Raw genomic sequence first — 14,828 nt, 5'->3', positions numbered from 1 at the left:
AGTAAACGACCAGTCAAAATTGAAGGATCCAATGTGTTTTTAAACGGAGCAGAAATAGAACTAGTCCCCCACTTCAAGTATCTTGGAGTCATAATGGACTCGAACTTGACTTTTAAGAAACATATTAAGAAAGTATCCAATACCATTCAATTCAACTTGCAAAATGTTAAACAAATTAGCAAAGTCATACCTCCACTGTATAATTCTATCTCACATTGAATACTGTTTGACAAACTGGTCGTTTGCTTGTGCCACAAACCTGAAACCGATAGAGCAGCTGTACAAGAGAGCTATCAAGGTGTTTGACAGAAAGCCATATTCATACCACCACTGTACCATCCTTGAAAAACACAATTTCTTGAGTTTTGACAATTTTAAGTCTTTTAAAAGTATGTGTTTTTTTATAAATGTTTACATGGACTGGCCTCTCCTCCCTTATGGGAATTCATCCACAAAAAACACACTGGACGCTGCACCAGGTCAGAAACCAGAGGAGACGTGAAGTGAAGTTCATCGTAGACGGACCACTTTTGGTAAAAATGTACTTTCCATTAAAGGCAGCTCATTCTGGAATAGCCTCCCAACTCAGATACGGGATTGCCCCACTCTCAATAGCTTTAAAGGTCAACTCAAAGAATGGTTGGGCAACAAACAGACATGCAATCACCGCTAAATGCACTTTAATACAGGGGTATCTCCTCTTGCACTTTATGTAGCTCTTGTATCTTCTCTTGCCTTGTATATATCATAGCTGCTACATTGTACTGCCATGTGGTAAATGCTTTTATGCTGCTCATGCTCTTCCTGCATATCATGTATTTATTTTTGCTGTGTATATAAATGTCATGTTCTTATATGTTGTATGTAACGGGACTACGGATGGAAATGAGCTCAAAGCTAAAATCCGGCTCATTTACACTTGTAAGCATTATTTTATTTTAAAGTGTTCATCAATGTGTACTGTCCCTATTCAAATAAACGATTAAATGAAAAATAAGGACTTTAACCGTGACACTTTTCGAAATCCCGTTTGTGTCCCCCCACTTTACAAATAGGCCTATGTTTATTCAAGCCGTCATCACCACGGAGGAGCACACAGCCTCTGTGAGTGAGCGAGACAGGGAGAGAGAGAGAGAGAGAGAGAGAGAGAGAGAGAGAGAGAGAGAGAGAGAGAGAGAGAGAGAGAGAGAGAGAGAGAGAGAGCACACCTTTATCTATTTAATATAGCCTAGTTGTACAGTAAAAAAAAAAAACAGTTTAAAAGGGGAGTGATTAGTAAAATATGCATAAATAAAAAAGAAAAAATGCTAACTAAGATAAGATAAGATAAGATAAGAATATACAAGTTTAAATGATTTGTTATTGGGTGTGATCATATTCTAAAGATGTTTGGATTATTGAAAAGTATACAGCTCCCTTTCTTTTGAGTGTTGAGAGTTGTATCCATAAATTAATCATATTATCCATAAAAAATCTTCCCGGGGGGGCACGCCGTAAAAGTAGCTCACAACTTGTTTTATTTTTTTAAAGTAGCGCTCATCCTAAAAAAGGTTGGAGACCCCTGTTATAGAACGATACATTTGACAATTTTAAGCTTGGCCTACCATTTTATTGGAGCGACGAGGAACAGGTGGGGCTTGAAAAGGCCCACCTGCTCAAAATGGGGAATGACAGAAAAAGTTTGAGAACCACTGACCTACACCCATACATGCAGGTAAACCAGTTCAACAAGTCACACAATCCTGCCTATTATCATAATTAAAAGGAATACCTAGGGATGGGTACCGAGCCCCGGTATTAAACGGGCCCCGGGGCTGAATTATTAAAGGACTCATTCTACAATTTGGGGTACATTTCACATCAACAAAACAGTACAAAAACAGTGTTCTTTCTCAATAGAACAATCAGTGGTTCAAGTTAGTATATTCCTTCAGTGTAACATATCCACTATTTGCAAAGCTTAAACTATTTTTTTCCCTTTTTTGTTGAGGGTTAGGATGTTTTCACTACTCAGTTTGTCAACTATGTTACGGACAAACTTAATGTCATTACAATCATTTGATTAAGTCCTGCACTTCAAGTACAATCCCATTTGAAAGGCTCTTGAGTCTATTCTACCATATATACAATGATTTTTAAAAGTTAAAGTTTAAAAAAAAAAATTGTATTAAAGTTTTTTTTTTTCATGTGATATGTTCAGCACTGTCATTAAGGATAGGGATATATTTTATTATAAAACTACCATACAGCTCATTTTAAGTTTTAAGAGATGTCATGTAAAACTCCAACCTGTGTAAATGTACATTATACTATAAAGGATATCAGAAGCACTATTTTAGATATTTGAAATTTGAAAAAATTAGGTGCAACATAGTTGACAATGAAAGTCAAACATTTGACGCAAATAACATAGTTGACTGGACACATTATTAACCATCAGCACTATGTTTATTTTGAGGCAGAAGTGCAACATTCAATTGATAATGATGTGTAATGACGTCTACATGGTTACCTAGGTTACCTAGGTCGTAAACGGCTGCTGCTGTATGAGAAACTAATGTGAGTTTGGAAAATTGCACAAATTTCAATAAAAAGCAATGTTAATTGTGTTCACAATTTGTTTATTTTTTCTCCAAAGAACCGATAAGAGTACCGTTAAAAGACCGGATCGATAAGCAGTTTCAATAAAAGTAGTAGTACCGTTAAAACCTTAACGATACCCTTCCCTAGGAATACCTACACCCACACAATGCTGTCTGGCTAATGATAACAGGCTAATTATCATACTAAAAGGGATACATCCAAGTGTCCCAACACTTTTACATTACATTACATGTCACTTGTTAGACGCTTTTATCCAAAGCGACTTACATACTCAATACTGTGGGCAATCCCCACAGGAGCAATTTGGGGTGATGTGTTTTGCCCAGGGACACGCTGACATGCTGACTGCAGTGGGGTTTGAGCCTGTGACCCCCTGATCCGAACACCAATACACAACACACTGCACCACACGCCTCTCAGAAATAACTGTTTCTGCCTGAACCAGAGAAGAGTTAAATGTATTTTGTAAATAATTACCTGATAAGATACAAGTCGAGTTTAAAATATTGCTACAGATATAATTTCACATACTTTTATCAGAAATAATGTATTAATTTATTCAATTCTGGTCTTAATTCAAAATCTTAACAGAGGACACATTTAGAACTTAGTTATAGTGAATTATCAAAGACATTATATTTCTATAAGTGTTTTATTTCGATATTATGTGAACATATAAGAATGACAGGTGCTCATGCTATTTTGACTACCACACTGACCCAGTGTTGTAATATTATTACAACAAAGACATTTATGCTTATTTAAGCTGCTCAAAATAAAATTTGATGAAGGTATTCCACAATAACGGAATATGTACATGTTCTAGACATTGTAAAAATCCCAAAAATAAATATTTGAGGCATTTTACTTCAAATCCAGTCCAATAAAAACAAAGAGCTCGTTTGAAGATTCGGAAGTTGTGTGAGTGTATGGCCAGAGGTCAGGACCTCTCAACACATTTACTACCCAATAGCATTGTGAGACTGAACATGACTATGTAAATGTGGTCTTTAAAAAAACAAAACATTTAATGACTTTTTTAGGATAGCTTAAAGTAATGTTGTAAAATTAAAACAGTGGGCCTTACAGGGTTAATACAGCTTTTTTTATGCTCGGCTCTGACCTCTCAGATTTTAAAGTTGGGGTCAGTAAAGGTTCTCCCAACTTTCCGAATCGGAATTCCGACTTCAGTGGCTGAAATTTCCAACGAACCATTATGTCTTTTCCACACTTCTTCTTTTATCTCTTCTTCTCCCCTTTTCTTTCAGTTTTCCTTGAACCCCTAACTTATCTTCCCTCCCTTCAATTTATCTTCTTTTCCTCAGCTTTCCTCTCCCGTCTCCTCCTCTCCACCTCACCCCTCCTCCTCCCCAACCTTCCCCCTCTCCTCTCTGCCAACCCTCCTCACAATGTGCTCATTGTTTCTGTACTCCCGCCCCTGAAAGCAGAGTAACAGGACTTCTGCAACCCAGAATACACACAGAACCCCTCGCACACACACAGGCTTTCATTCTGTAACTTTCTCTTCGACATCATGGCCGAGTGCACACTAACCACACACCCTGACACTCGCACATAGTCTCAAACAGTTGCTGCGGAGTGGCAGAGCTCAGTACAAGGCCCGGATTGAGAGTTGGTGTTGAGTCATGTGTGAATGCAGCCGTGACGGGCTGATTCACAGCTCGTCAGTGGATGATACCCCTTCAACCACTTAAGCACTTCCATATCAGCACACCAAACCCCAAACTGACACATGCTCAGTCATTTAATGCGATTACTCACATTCTACGTATTGCTATACTATAGTCTTATAAGATAGGCCACATTTGACATGTATTTGACCCTGTGTACAATTCCTTTGAAATGCTTGGGAATTCCAATCTTAAAGGTCTCCTATTATACTCTTTTTCATCAATATATTATAGGTCTCAGATATATACAAAACATCTCTCTGAAGTGTTTGGCTGAAATACCAAACAGATCATGCATTGTAAGCATCCCATAAACCCCTCTGTTTCTGCCCTGTTTCAAAAGTGCTGATTCTCTGTCTGTTACTTTAGATGAAAATAAGGAGCCGCTCCCCACGCCCCTCTGAGAGAGATTTGGTTAAAATGAACAAAATTGTGCTCTCGGAGGAGATTCAGGTGATAAGGTGGGGGGTGTTACCTTGGTTGGTGATTGGTTAATGGTTACACAAGCCAAAAAATCGTTATGACATCATAAAGTGGCCAAAATCTGATCAGCTCATTTTCAGGCAGGTTTTTAAATAAATGGATAGAAAGTGAGCAAATCTTTTTTCGGGACGCATGTTTATGTATAAAAGACATGAAAAAGTGGATTTTGCATAATAGGAGACCTTTAATACAAAGCTAAACACTGTGGCTGTGAAGTAGTGTGGTCTTCTACCAATCGGAAAGTCGGGAGTTCGATCCCAGTCAACATCTCCATGATTCCTTGGGCAACCTCAAGTGCCAACGGTGTGTGAATGTTATTTCCCCTGGGTGAATGGCACCTTGGAGGGCAGCCTCTGAATGAATAGTTGTGTGCTAAATTCTATAATGTAAAGTGCTTTGACAGCCAACCGGCTCGCTGCACCCGCACTGCGAGGGGGACCCAAGTTCCCATCAGCAAAAACACGTCAGTTTGCTATCCTGGATCCAAAATGGTGGAATGAGCTCCCCATTGACATCAGGACAGCAGATAGCTTGGACATCTTCCGGCGCAGACTGAAAACTCATCACTTTCGACTCCACTTCGAGCGATAGAATTACTAACAAAGCACTTATACTAATAAAGGACTGGCTTATCTAAAGCCAGTTGAGTAGCACTTGAAATGTTTTGGCTCTTTGAATCCTGATGTACTTATATGATTCTGTTTTCTTCAAGTTTGTATCTTCTTGGTCGAATGCACTTATTGTAAGTCGCTTTGGATAAAAGCGTCAGCTAAATGCAATGTAATCTAATCAAAAAGATGAAAAGTGCTATTTTAATGCAGGTCATTTAACTGTGAATGTATAAGACTAACAAGATGCATAGTTAAGCAATCACTCAAACCACTTGCCAAGCTAGTACAGGATGTATTTGAGTTGTGACCTGATGCATCCCCAACAAGGAAGCAAAAGATAAATAAGTCATCAAATCTGCAACTTTGTTCTTCCCTTTTCTTATAGTTGCTTCTCAAATTGCGTAAGCTGGCTTTGAATAGTCCAGAAAGATATATTACGAGTGCATCAAACATTATTTTTTGTTTGACTGGAACACACAAAATAACATTTAAAAGGCTTTTCTAATTTGAGAATACATTCTCCCAGGGATCATCAGCTTGGGAAAGACTGGTGACAACTTAAATCCAACTCATGGGTTTTTATCTGCGCAGCATATAACACACCCATTCATTTTGTAAACAGCCATTTAATAAGCTTCTTTACTTACAGTCTTTCAGCTATGATCTGTTCCATATGTTCCTAAAGCAGGTTAATGGCAGTACTGGGGGAAATATAAAGGTATGAGAATAATCCTTGGGAAGTCCTGAGAAATGCAGTTAAGAGCAACATAAGCTGTATGACCCAAACACATGCTGTGTGCTCCACTTTGACACACTTTAGTTATACTTGGTTCCAACACAAGGAAATACTTAACATCACTCCAAAGGCATTCAAGTTAAACACTGTATCTTCCTGCGTCATAGATGTGTTGGTTTCGTTAGGATAAAGAAAGTTGTGCAAATATTTAACAATGACTGCTTCCAGATAAACAGCCCCTGCCATATGTGTTGGGTTTCTCTGCAGTTTATCGTTGGGTGTGTTCAGTGATCCTCTAATGAAATCACACTATTGGAGACAGATTCCTCAGATTACATCACTGTAGTTCAGATGCAATATGGCATTGCGTCACTGCAGTCTTCAGAGATTTCAGGGTTTGACTCAAAAGCATTTTTAAAATGCATCCATTAATTGCTCTGGAGTGACGCTTGTAAGAATCATTAATGTTTGCAATAGGGTTAGGGTTGGGGTTATGAATGCCTTGAGGGTAAATGTGAAAGGTTTGTATAAAGTATGCGACAAACATCTTCCATGCAAAGGAATACAAAAATGAAACAATAAGATTGTGAAATACAGTGCAATCTGTAAGTATGTTAGGACATTAGATCTAAAACTAGAAGGGCACTTGGAGAGCGCAGATGTCCATCAAGGCCAAATGCCTCTTTCATTGTTAATGAAATAGTATTTGTGTATAAGCCACGTCATTTGAATTTGTCCTTATTTTTTATATTCTCTGCCTTGGCCCATGATACATCCTTCAACCAAGTTTCATGCTAATTGGCCCCGTAGATTTTTACAAATTCTGCTGACAGACAGACACAACAAATCAACATTATCTACCTGGCAAATTATATTAAGGTTTATTTTTCTTTTTTTTAAGTTAACAAGGTAAATATGCTAACGGTAGGCTTTAAGGTTACTTGAGGTCTTTCATAGATATTTTCTACATGCCCAACGCTGCAGGACAGGATTTTAAAAAGCATAAACAAGACAACTAATGAGTTTCTATGAACAAGTAGTGGAATGTTCTTGAACCACCAAAGGAGTCACTTAACCTAAGTGTAACTGTACGTGGAGACCAGAGTGAAGGCTTTTCTTTATTTTGCATTTTTAAATAGTAGCTACCAAGTGTTTCACAAAAGCAAAGAAAGAAACAAATGGGAATACAAAGGTATTTGGTAGAGGAGTTGGATGAGTTGACAATATATATACACACACACACACACACACACACAATAAACCCTCATGACAAAGCAAACAAATGTGGCAGTCAATAAAGCTTTAAGTCTTCTTGGGTAAGTCTATGGAAGCATTGGAGCAGTTTGGCAAATCCTTTTATGCTCAGTCAGACTGAACTGCCATCTTCAGGTCTCCAAAAGAGTTCATTCTCCATTCAGTAACATTCAGAGACTTTCAAGACACTGCTGTGTTTTACTTGGCTGTATGCCTTCAGGTTGTTCTAGTTCTGAAAGATGAACATTGTCACGGTCTGAAGTTTGTGAAGCTTTACTTTTAAAGACGTCTGAGGCTCCATGTTGCCTCACAAGAGGTACCAAATTGTATTGAATACTTTTGTAAATGAGAAATGTAGAGATTTTAATAAGAGAGAATAATGCAGACCTGCGGATGGAAATTAGCTCAAAGCTAAATCTGGCACTGTTACGCTTGATACGTTTGAATGTTTTAAGTGTTCATTACTGTGCATTGTCCCTGCCAAATAAACGATTAAATAAATAAATAATAATGTTAATGTTTGGTGTTCTTTTTATGGATCTGACAGCATATGGCTACTTAACTAATATGTACTCACATGTAGCTTTCCAATTGTAGGAACAATTCACATGTTCTGTTTCAAAAGTATCTTCTTTTTAACAATACTGATAATACTCTTTTGCATTCTGCTTTTTGGCATGCGCAAAACAATGTCGTTATCTCATCAGATAAACTACGGAAGTGCTCACTTCACTGAAACTATTTTAAGTAGATAGGCCTACAACTATGTTAACTTGATATGAAACACAGTAAAATACAAGTACACAATCAGCAATGTAATCCAACAATTGTTTCACTTTGCATTGAAACTGCCAACACAACAAAATATGTGTCACTGTGGTCACACTAATTGTACCAACTTCAGTGCAAAAAATATTCCACAGTCAACAAGTCTAACCTTGGACAGTATGCTGTCATGTTACCATACTAGCTAGCTTGCCAACTAGCTGCCAGGTGGCTTTCTGGCTTTTACAAAAACACATTCTCTAAGGATTTACAATGAGGTACATTATTTTTGATGGTAGTTTTCAATACCAGCTGTAGCATGTGATAGGGGAGGTAAAAGGTAGCATGTGGCAGCCGAAGGTGGCTAGCTTGCTTCAATCAATCAATCAAGCTGGTTTTCTGGTTTTCTGGCTTGTAGAACAACTTTTCTGGACACTCTCTTAGGATTAAAAGACATTATTTCTGATGGGAGTTTTCAACACCAGTTTGCATGTGACAGGGTAGATAAAAGGCTAGGGAACCACTTGAACACATGATCAAAAATAGCATTATGCCACCAAACATGTTATCTTATAATGGTTTCTGTCTAACCCTTCGACAATGACAACTATTCTAAACTGCCTTCTTTTTGTGTCACTCACATACAATGGCAGCAGTGTCAGTAAACTGACAAGTACAGCTTCCTGTCAAAACCACAGCTTTATTTTTACATTAGCTAAGATAAGATGAAAATGGCCCTGCTAACACATATTCCAATAACCACAAGCAGCAAGTGTCTGACAACAATAACTGTCCCCAGTTTATCATGGTATACCATGGTTAGCACTCATATAACATGACAACTTGTTTTGAACTGTGTTCAAACAAGTGATGATTTTTAACGCAGCTTATCTTTTGCCTGCCAAGTGGCCATAATATATGCTTGTTAGCAGACTCCAATGTGCGCTGGTAGAGCAATAACAGACTAGGTGGCTACAATGACCACTTTAGGTTTACACTAACTTATTTTACGATTCTCTTTTATCACTATCTTCACTCGGAAAAAGGGCATTTAAATAGTCTGGTTGCCTAAGCACTACACAGAAATAGAAGGGAACTAGTAGAGCACATAATTTCATCAAAACTATTTCCATAAGTAAAAAAAGAACAAATGCATTCGCTCCAAATTGAATGTTACTCCCTTCCACCAAGTCACAAACCAAACCAAAATGATGCCAATTCATTGGAAGCATTGAAGTACCTTGTATGCACTCTCGGTATCTCATATTTAAACCGTTGTCCAACTTAAAGAGGACAAGTTATGACCGTCTAAACCGATTTATTAAAACAAATATGAGGACAGCCTCACATACCTTTGAACATACAGAGGTGTTTCTTCACAAAACATATTGTGGCCGACCCCTCCCACCCTGGACACAAACTGTTCACCCCCCTCCCCTCTGGCAGGAGGCTGCGCTCCATCAGGACCAAAACCTCTCGCCACCTGAACAGTTTCTTCCCCTCCGCTACCGGCCTCTTAAACAAGGCCCGGTCCCCCCACTGACACGTTACCTCAGCCACAACATAGACTATATGCATTACATTAATGCACACAATGTTCAAATACTGCTTACTGCACATATTTCTTATTTCATTTTTTATATTCTATAATTCACTGCATTCTATTTCGCTGTAAATTACTGCTTTATTTTATTGCTATCCAACTATATTTTATTACAGTGTCCTTAAAGATTTTTTGTATTTTATATTTTTGAGTTTTATATTTTATGTATGCACCATGACATCAAGTCAAATTCCTCGTATGTGTGAACCTACCTGGCAATAAACCCGTTTCTGATCCTGATATTGGTTTTTATCACAAAATACAGCATCAAATGGGCTCCTTTTTAGGCATGTTTTTAGATGTCAGTACAAACCATAAGTGTGATCAGGCCCAAAGCAGCGTGGACAAATGTATAGTGGTTCATCACGCTTATAACGTGTGATCTCCAACTTGAGCATGATCCGCAGTTAAAGAAGAAGTCTGACCCCAGGTTTTACACAGAAAGGACACAGAAATGATTTGAATTTTAATGGAAGTTAAGAACGCAATGCTTGTTCTGAAAAGCTCCACAATGACATGTAAAAATGTTAAACAGCTCTTCAAATCGTGTTACTATTTGTTGTATATTTAATTTATTGAAGCTGTTTGGAAGTCTTGTTTGAATAATTTCCCTGCTCACAAGTCCTTTTTCATTTCTGCCACAATGGCTTACAAAATGCAACTCTGTTACCTGCATGAATGTGGAAACAATCTGGACGTTGGGAGTAAGAATGGGTGGAATGCAGGACCTTAGACGAGGGGGAGGAGGATTGTGCCTTCAGTAATCACAACACAGATGTTTCAAGGACACTTTCTTTTGACGGATGTCAGAGCTCATGCAGGGAAACATAAAACAGTCATCTTCAGGGGAGACCATAAGTCTTTGCGGTGGGGTTTTGTTTAGTTTGAGCAAGAAGGTCAGAAGTCAGAAGAATCAGCTTATCCCTTCGCAGTTTTTGCAGCATCTCACAAGTTGTAGAATAACTTTGGGAAGAGTGTGTTTTTGCAATCCTGTCAAATCTATCAACCTGCCAAATCTATCAACCAGAGCTTTAATGACTAATAGTGTGTGCTGCTACCATGGTTGCTGAGGAAACTAGTTTGCTCTTGAGAATTATCCTGTCCCCATATTTGAGTGCTGGCGTGTCAGATCCACGGTGACAGTTTATAAACTGAAAAGTCTGCAAGATCCCTCAAAAAGGATGGCGGATACATTAAAAGTGTTTAGATTTTAAGAATGTAGACTCATGCTATATTTGAAGTAAGCCAGGTCAATAAAACAATAGTGATACTTTTATCAATAGACACGTCATCAACAGCAATTATGACAATTGTTTAATATCTTTTACTTTGGCCTTTAATTTATGTTATGTTTGTTTGTGCCACTAACTGGGGGTTGTACCGTTTCTTTCTTTGATTATATCTAAAGTGGACTGGAGAAAAGGACCAACACCTTCAATTCGCTCTCCCTGTGGCAAGGAGATCATCCCACTGGAAGGACAGCAATCTAATAAACACACATTTAAACCTTTATATTATTATAAAGGATACAATTAGGATACCAGTATGTTATGTGTTGGATTTTTTGGCTAAGAAAGGAGCTCATTTGACATCGGAGTCAAATCCCATACATGTGTAATTATGTATTAAATTAAAATTATTTTCGTTTTTAAAATGTGCAGATACACATTTGCTACAGTGATTTCAACAAATGAGTTAGAATGACTAAACTATAGACTGAGATCTGTACACAACAAATCTGGCCTGGTTCAATAAACCATAGTTCAGGACACCAAGTGGGCTGCAGCCCTATTTCTGAGGAATTTCACAATTACAAGTAATACTAATTATTCCTGTCCACTCTAAAGTGGAAAGGTTAAATGTCTTATTTTCAGCCCAACACTTAACATTGTGAAGATCCTATGCTCTAGTTGTCAAGTCAATATACAGGAAATTCCACAGAGGGTCATACAGTGGGATGAAATAGGGTAAAGTTTATCCGTATTTCAACCAGGAAAGTGTTGCAAAGTATCATCAGTCTGATTTTTATTCTGAGAATGTGGATTCTATAATTAAAACAGCTTGAAGGAGACCAACCTAATCCATCTACAGAAGTGTAAATGCTTCTCACACACCACTATACCATCAAAGACCCCCTGAGGCTTGTGGCAGTGGGTGGGAGGTAAACAGTGTTCTCGCCAACTCCATTGAATACACAAATAATGACACTCACAGACACACAAACAAGTACCATTTGAGCCTGTCAGTATTAATTAGGTCAAATCAAAAGGGCAAACACGCAGGGAGCAAATGGCCTTTTACTTTCTTTTACACTAGACCTTCACAATCCGTTTATATAGAACTGATGAACAAGCAAATCTGTGTGTTGGGTGCAAGTGGAAATGTAGATGAAAAGGAAATGCCATTAAAGATAATGACCATTCAGAGTACATTTCATGGTAATCCTGCCATTTGTTTGAGGTAAACATAGACTTAAAGACTTAAAACCCGCAGTAAATTAAAGCTCATGTAAGGCAAATATTGCTAGAAATACTTTTTTATTTTATTCTTGCTATTTTTGGTTTAAAAAAAGTCTGTATTTGTTCCTTTATACAGATGTATTTGACACTTCTAACACAAAAAGCCATGGTGTAGAAAGACTAAAGGGAACTCTAACCAACCTTTAGACTTGTGAACCATCTGTGTGCCGCATTTGATATCTTCAGGGGAGCATTTAAGCACTCAGTAAGTTCTTATCTCTCCTGTAAAAAAATTTGTTTGGGTACAAATGGACATTTTGGCTTGAGGGTTAGGATTAAGAAAACCCAAGGGGGCACAACATTCAACACAATCTTAGCCTGGATCTATGTGAAAGGTCAAGAAGTGACAAAAGTATCAGATCCTCTGAAGGTGACAAATACAAACTAATGTCAGTCAGAGCAATCAAGCCACTCATTTTGTTATAACAGAACATTTCTGAAACAACCTGTTTAATGTGACATGTCAAGTTTCTCCAGAGAGATTAGAAATTCTTCTCTGGGGACAGAAAAGCGACGTTTTACAGCAGCCTGGCCAGCAGTCAGTTAAGATGTTCTACTTTGTGTCAAAATGTTGGACAGCTTAAGTGTTAAAAAATGTGTCCTTCAGTTAAAGTCATTATTGGGACTCTTTCTTATCAAACATGTACAGCCTTAATTCATGTACACCACACACATGGGAGCAATGCATGTGGCTATGTTCTGTAAATGCTAAGCTTTAGTCATAAGGCTTTTCACAATCACCTCTTAGGTGAATGAAAAAAACTGTCCTCTCAGCATTAGGGTTTCGTGTCTCTACTAATTCAACGAAAACAGGCCTGGCACCTGGCCAGAACTAGAGCAATATGCAGCAATGATCATTAATGTGATACGTTGGAATATTCTGCGTTTGCTTTTGTATTCTCTGTATGTCTTTCCATTTCTGTACAGCAAGACAAGACAGCCAAATAAACTCTTTATCTCCATCCTTGTTACAGGTAAAATAGGATAGGGTGACATTTGCCTGAAAATCATGCATCTACAATTTCTGATCTTGCTTTGGTGGCAGGGCCAAACCACATCATTGGTTCTGCAAGTGTCTCGTAGCTTTGGAGTTCAGCAACGAGTGAAGCTGGTTCATGAAATTGTTGTTGTATTTCAAGGCCTGAGTCCAGGACACAGTACGGTGCATTGACTCCTGCCGGTAGTAGACAGCACCAAGGTGTATACTTTGGGAAGATGCCAAAACCACAAGAAATGTTTAAGGACCATCAATGTGCTGCTGGCCTCCATATCACACATTTGAGTGCTGACACTGACAACATAAGTATCTGCTGTTGAATGGACAACTGCTACATGAATCACTTTTTTTTGTATATAAAAAAGGGGGTTTACATTTGGGACAGAAGAAAAGAAGAACAATTCCAAACACATTCTCTGACTGCAAGATCAGCGTGGAAAATCAAGACAGATGTCAAACTGTTTTACTCCCAGACTCAACGCCCGCTTCTTTTTTCCCTCTCACTCCCTTCCATAAATGTTGTTACTCCAACTTACGCCAGCTCTGGCGCAACAAGTCATATCATTCCAGCAGCGAACCCCGTTCTCGACCCCTATGTGCGCGCAACCGAGCGAAGTAAGGGTGCGCACAGCAGTTTTTACGCATCTGTTAATGCCATCAAACCTTTATCTCAACCGAATGATTTCTAGCAACGTCTACGTGGCAGGTAGCCTACACTTTGATTATCTAAAAATGCCCCATCCATGCGTGCATTAAAAACGCGCTTAAATCAGCCAAAGAAAAAAACAACGTTATTTTCCCATATGGAGCAAATGTATTAGGGTTCATTCATTATGCAATACATGAGATGGAATACTTACTGTGTTTTCCTTTCCAATGAGAGCAGTAAGTTGGTATCTGAGTTTACTCCCTGAGCAGATCCTGGAAGTTTTATTCGGGGTGCCTTCAAATTCTTCAAACAGACAACTCCTAAAGACTGGGCAACTCGTGTCAAAGTCGCATCGGTGTAATGATAAAAGACTCCAAATCCAAAATAAAGCCAGGTAACCCTTTCATGTTATGTCCGTGCAGCAAAGCTATAACTCCTTTGATGGTTTTTCCCCCCCGCAGGTGTGTGCCTGTTTAAAAATAAAAGTAGTTTTATTGATTTGTTTGCAGATGAAGTCGCCTTGATGCTCTCAGCTGCGTCTCCGTGCCTCTCTGCGCTGGCGCGGCGTCTCCGCCAAGCTCTCTCTTTCTCTGACCGAGCGACTGCCACACACACTCAGCAGGAGAGGACCTTTGCCTGCACATGACGTCACAAACACACATGCTTGCACACACTGCAAAAAATTGATTTAAATCAGAATCTGCATTGACATTGTTCTTGTAGGGACAGAAAATGTATTAGCATTTCACTGCAAATTGATAAAACTCCAGGCTTTTCCTGAAATGTGTAAATTATGTGTGCATCTTCACACAGAAGACAGGTAAGCCCTAATGTCTAAAGCAGCATTTATTAATCAATTCACATTTGGCCGTACTAATCTTGTTTGAAAGGTATATTTTATGATGTTTAAATGCCC

At 38.5% G+C, this 14,828-nt stretch overlaps 1 protein-coding gene across 1 annotated transcript in view; it reads right to left on the bottom strand.

Moving 5' to 3' along the window:
* The window catches only part of lpar1 (lysophosphatidic acid receptor 1), a 37,977-nt gene extending 23,476 nt beyond the window's left edge, over window positions 1–14,501 (bottom strand). Inside the window, exon 1 of the mRNA XM_034229518.1 lies at window positions 14,124–14,501. The gene's annotated coding sequence lies outside the window, so the exon portion shown is untranslated. The remainder of the gene's footprint in view (window positions 1–14,123) is intronic.
* Between the last annotated feature and the right edge of the window lie 327 nt (window positions 14,502–14,828).

Source organism: Gymnodraco acuticeps, unplaced genomic scaffold (genome assembly GCF_902827175.1).
Source record: "Gymnodraco acuticeps unplaced genomic scaffold, fGymAcu1.1, whole genome shotgun sequence".
Classification (NCBI taxonomy): domain Eukaryota; kingdom Metazoa; phylum Chordata; class Actinopteri; order Perciformes; family Bathydraconidae; genus Gymnodraco; species Gymnodraco acuticeps.
The sequence above is the reverse complement of the archived record's forward strand: the minus strand, read 5'-3'. Positions and strand labels throughout refer to the sequence as shown.